Source organism: Mytilus edulis, chromosome 5 (assembly GCF_963676685.1).
Source record: "Mytilus edulis chromosome 5, xbMytEdul2.2, whole genome shotgun sequence".
NCBI classification, from domain to species: Eukaryota; Metazoa; Mollusca; class Bivalvia; order Mytilida; family Mytilidae; genus Mytilus; species Mytilus edulis.
The window spans coordinates 77,352,841-77,358,840 of NC_092348.1; positions in this window are offsets into that span (position 1 = coordinate 77,352,841).

Genomic DNA, 6,000 nt, shown 5'->3' on the forward strand with positions numbered 1-6,000 from the left:
CTGTGAGATCGTAGTGCAGTATCTCCGAATAGAATCACGATTTCGCTACGCTGTGACTGCGATGGTACACCGACCTATGCGATCTTACTACAACATTAGTGCGCTCTCACTACGCTTCTATACTTAAAAAGAAGATGTGGTATGATTGCCAATGAGACAACTATCCACAAAAGACCAAAATGACAAAGAAATTTTAACAACTATAGGTTACCGTACGGCCTTCAACAATGAGCAAAGCCCATACCACATAGTCAGCTATAAAAGGCCCCGATAAGACAATGTAAAACAATTCAAACGAGAAAACTAACGGCCTTATTTATGTAAAAAAATGAACAAAAAAAACAAATATGTAACGCATAAACAAACCACTGAATTTACAGGCTCCTGACTTGGGACAGGCACATACATAAATAATGTGGCGGGGTTAAACATGTTAGCGGGATACCAACCCTCCCCTAACTACGGACAGTGGTATAACAGTACAACATAAGAACGAACTATAAAAATCTGTTGCCAAAGGCTTTACTCATCAGATGGACAAAAATACAAGTGGACGTGGCCGGGTACTAGTCAACAAAAGAAACGATACACGACTTTGGAAGAAATTTTATCAAAAAGTATTAAATATAAAACAAAATTGAGATACACTATTTTAAAAAGCTTTCATTTGCAATGCATGCACATATGCATATCGGGTTGTTGTCTCTGACACATTCCCCATTTCCATTCTCAATTTTACATATGATAATGAAAATCAAAACTTGTTGGAAAGTATTTAAATTCCGTGTAAACGATCATATTAGTTTTGCGGAAAGTTAAATAAAAAATCGACACATAATTCGTGTATCGTTTTTGTTGTTGTTGACTAGTATACTACGACTTGATTACGCCACGACCGCACCACAATTGAAAGTTGGCCACGCTCATCACGATCTTGAAGACCTCACCACGACCGTGATACGACCTTACTGCGATCTATACACGATCGTACTACGATCATCAAAATTTGCATTTTTTCACAAATCGTAGTGCGATTGTGGCCTAGTGGGACTGCGGTATATTGCCTATATCCCCTGAGCCGAACTCTAAGCCGGGAATGTCACAGTATATACCCTGTCTGAGATCTGAATAACATAATTTTATTATAATGTATATATAAATGTACATGTATGTAAGCTGGGCTATATTTTTTTACTCAAAACTCCTGTCCTGGCTTTAATTTTCAAATTTCATCCTAGCCCCCCTCCCTTTCTCTAAAAATAAAATGGTAGCTCCAGAATGTCATAAATGTGTATCTAATACATACATGTATAGAAGTCTTGTAGTTTATCAAGAAAAAGTTCGGTTGAACCAGAAGAAAGACAAATCGTATCCAATCAAATCAGATGTGATCGTGTCATAAATTCGTTGCTAACGACACTCGAATATGATAATAAAATTGAGAAAGGAAATGGGGAATGTGTCAAAGCGACAACAACCCAACCATAGAGCAGACAACAGCTCTTACACAAGTAAATCTGTGACAAGGAACATAAGAAGTATAAATCCCTAATCTGAGCTTTTGACAGAAGTTGGTGACTTTATAAAGCAATCTTTACAAAAAATGAGGTCCATGTCTATCAAAGGTTACAGTACCATTTATAACTATGTTTTGTACGTTTATATTTGTAGTTTTAGAAATGTTTGTATTTGTGTTTGCTTGACATATATGGGTTTAAATTATTACTAAATACATGTACTATTACTGGCAGTAAATCATATCACTCATTAACGCAGTCATCTGTTACTGTTCAGTATTCTCTAAACAAACTATACCATTCAACCTTTTATTAAAGCAATTTTTACTTTGGAAATTTGACCCCGATTAGATTTCAAAAAGTCTATTCACGTGTTTATTTCATCTCATATAATTATGTTCTCGAACTCTGCATTGCATATTGTGAGTTTAAACAGACACGTAAATTATATAATGGTGTGCCATGTTCATGAACAGTTGTTTGATTCATAGATGTAATACTACGATGGCCGAAGTAAGCCGACAAAAAGATAATTTTAACTTTGTATAGTACTGTACAGAAAGTTTGCACATAGTACTTTCTTGTCGTTTTACTTCCTGGTTAAAAGATAGTACTCTGTACAGAAAGTTGGTACATAGTACTATCTTGTCGTTTTACTTCCTGGTTAAAAGATAGTACTCTGTACAGGCAAGTTTGTACATTGTACTATCTTGTTGTTTTACTTCCGGGTAAAAAGATAGTACTCTGTACAGAAAGTTGGTACAGTGTACTATCTTTTTATGGGATCAGAAAGTACAAGAGCAGAGTTTGTGGAGACTAGCTATTTGATTTATCGACGTATTTTTATCTGGGTTTTTTTATCATGTTCATTGACTTTCATGATATATTTTATTTTGTATTTAAATAGCCCATCCGAGCTCACCCATGAGCATGAATGTTAGGTCCGGTGTTTCTGCCGTGTTTGGGGAAAAGATCCCTGAGTCCGGCTTCATCAGTGGTCGACTCGATAAGTTGTATATTGGCATATTATTTATGTTTTTTGTTTTATTTCGTATATTGTATTGGACCATACACCGGTTGTTTTTGAATAATATATTAGTTAATTATGATTTATTTTTTGTGAGATCAGTATCATATTGTGTTGTGAAAGGTTGAGCAAACTATACCCACTAATGCTTTGATAATAGTTCTTGTAAATTTGTATGTCTTTTATAAGCTATAATAGGCTGGCGATTAAATATGTTCAAACAATTAGGGTTTAATGAAATAAGGTTCCAGTGTTTTGTAATTATATTTTTCAGTTTCTGTATAGATGGGTTGAATTTTGTTAACATAACTAGTGGTTGTTCCCGTTTCGTTTGGCGTTGTATAAGCAGGTTTTTCCTTTCTATATTTTGTGTTTGATTAAAAATTTCGTTGATTTCAGATATTTTATATCCTCGTTTGAGGAGACGTGTTTTAAAAGCTTCTAACTGTTTTTTAAGTTCCGTTTTGCTACTGGTGTTTCTGATGTATCTCAATACTTCACCCTTGATAAATCCTTTGAAAACACTTTTCGGGTGTGAGCTGTCTGTGTAGATATTGATATGTTTCAGTTGGTTTGAAATAGGTTTTAATGTCTAGTATGCCTTCGTTAAAGAATCTTTCTCCTTTATATATGAAAGTGTCCAAGAATATTGTTTCATTACGGGAAAATTCGTAGGTGAACTTCAAGTACGGGTGTGCAGTATTAGCTATTGTAAATAGTTCGTGTATTTCTTCTATAGGTCCGGAATATATAATCCAGCCATCATCCCTAAATCTGGAAGTCATTATCATTTTGTTTCTGTGCTGAAAGCGTTGTAAAACGTTTTCAAGAATGACGAACATTGTAAGATCTGCCAATTCAGCAGACGCCGATCCGCCCATCGGCACGCCCAAGGTTTCACGGTAAAGTTTATTGTTAAAAATAAATTCATGTTTTCTGGAATAAGCCTTAATAGGCGAAGTATACTGTCCTTTGGTGGAACTTTGATTTCATACTCACTTGGATCAATATTGGTCAGTGCCGCGTTAGTGGCTTCTAATATTTCATTAAATGTAAAGCAAGTGTACATAACTACGGAAACATGTTTAACCCCAAACGCCCCAGCCTTTTTTTTTAAATAATATAGCTGAATAATTATCCCCAGTCAGAATAAGCTCTATATAGATTTAAAGTCGTAAGTACGAACCATTTGATTTGAGGAGACAGTCTTAGATATTTGAGAGAAAAAAAATTGACTCTGATTTTTGCCTTAAACAAAACTTCTGGACGTAAAACAAAAATCTTGTCCACTTTTTTGCTATTAGAAAAGAAAATTCCCAACAGAATTATTTAGCATTAAATGAACATGATGAAAGCGGGCATATTTTTTTTGTGGCAGGGGTTTTTATGTCTGACCGGAATGTCTGTTTCGCCGAACTGCTATATATGAAATACTTTTTTCAAGACCAAACTGCAACCTGCCTGCTGAGTGTGGCCTTTATTTCTCCATTTGTCGGCCGTCATTCATAAATTCGTTGTCATTTCAGACTCATTCTTAGCCTTTGATTGATTTGGAACCCTTTACTTCCCTTAATGTTGTTGGTGAAACATATATATCAACCAAACATTTTGATAAAAATTGCTTGTTTGTCTTTTTTAACTCGTGTCGGTCGTATTTCAAATTCAATCAAATAGCCCAGCGTATATCTTGTTTACAACAAGAAATGTGTGAGGTTATTCTAACTAAACTTAAAACATACGTTTTCCATGTCTATGTATTACTGACAAATCCCACATTAAATGTATCAGTACATAGCTTTGGATCCATACTATCATTTTATGATAGACAATTAATAGGGAGAATAAAGCATCGAAAATGTCCCACCCTTACACCTTAACAGCAACTACAAAATATGCATGCCCCATGCCAGTAACCGTTTAAAAAGTGCATATTTCACTTATTTTATGTTTTTAGTCCTAAAAAGTGCCCAAAAAAAATTTCTTCTCGCTCCGCTCGGCAATCTTTAAAAACTACGCCCCCTCTTTCAAAAATCCTGGATCCGCCCCTCCCATTAACATATACCCATCACAGAGGTGAGGTCCAGGACAATTCAAGTATATCTTATGATTATCCTTTGTAATAAATTCCATTTTTTTTATGAATGTGTATTTAGAATTTTTTGTATGAGAATAATGTTCCTTGTTTTCCGTACGAACATATTAAATTAAAACAATTCTTAATATGACAAAAAACATATGGCCAGGAATATCTGACAAGGATCTCAATTAAGGACTAGGTCCTAACAACCACTTAACTTTTTATATAATATGGTACATAGACTCAGCTCTAATTCTTTTCAAAGCAGAACCAAATTAGGCGAGCGCCAAAACAAGGATTCGGAGGTTTTTAATGCACCAACCTAACACACGGCTATATGATGTATCATTTGAAAGGTGTTTTATCGTACATTCAGAATTGCCTGGTCGTCAAATTGGGAAATGGTCACATTTTTCTAAAAATGGCAAAAAGGGGGGAAAATTATAGGTCATAATGTGACGATATTGTTCGAAAAATGCAGTTTAAAAACAAATTCATCTGCAATATAATATGAAATATATCATTTGATTAACTCTAGTCATTCTAATTTTTGTTTCTGAAATAAAATTTAAAAAGAAAGTGTTTAAAATGAAAAATTCTCGTATTTTTGTGAAAATCTTAATTTTTACGGGTATTGACGCAAAACGCTCGGTGATATTTAATTTTGCATCGAAAACACACAAATTCTATTGGTTTTATATATTGATAACATATAACTAGTTTTTTAAGCTCTAATGTCTCTCCTAGCATGTTTTTCATACCGAAAAAAAATATTGATAAAACTATATTAAAACATATCGTAAAACTACTTTTAGCGCATATTCACTATGTTTACAGCACAGTTAAAAATATATGTTATTTTGGTCGCCTGTTAGTTCGACAGTTATAAATACATTATTAATTAATTTTCGTAAGCTTGAAAACCAATTCAAGGTTGAGCAAGGTTTGTTTTACCAATATCATCACATACTGAACTGCTGGTAGAGTTATTACAAAAACACAAAATTAATAATATTATACATATTTACATTGAATAACAACCACCCCCAAATAAAATTTAAGAAAAGAGCTTTCCCTGGGGGAGAGGGGACATAATATTTTCTGGAGCAACCAGTGGTTATTCTACAATTAATAATGAGTCCAAATAATTAATAAAGGAAGTTTGGTTTCACAATATTGTCATTTTTCAATTAATTTATTTAAGATATGCAAAGGATTCTACCTTAATAAATTTAGCATGTACATCGATACAACAAGACCTCATAGCATATGCCAATGAACGCAATCTATAAAATGAACAAATTATAATTTGATAAATAAAATTAATATAAGAAGAATGTGTCCATGAGCCACAAATGATCTTATCAAACTTAATTTAA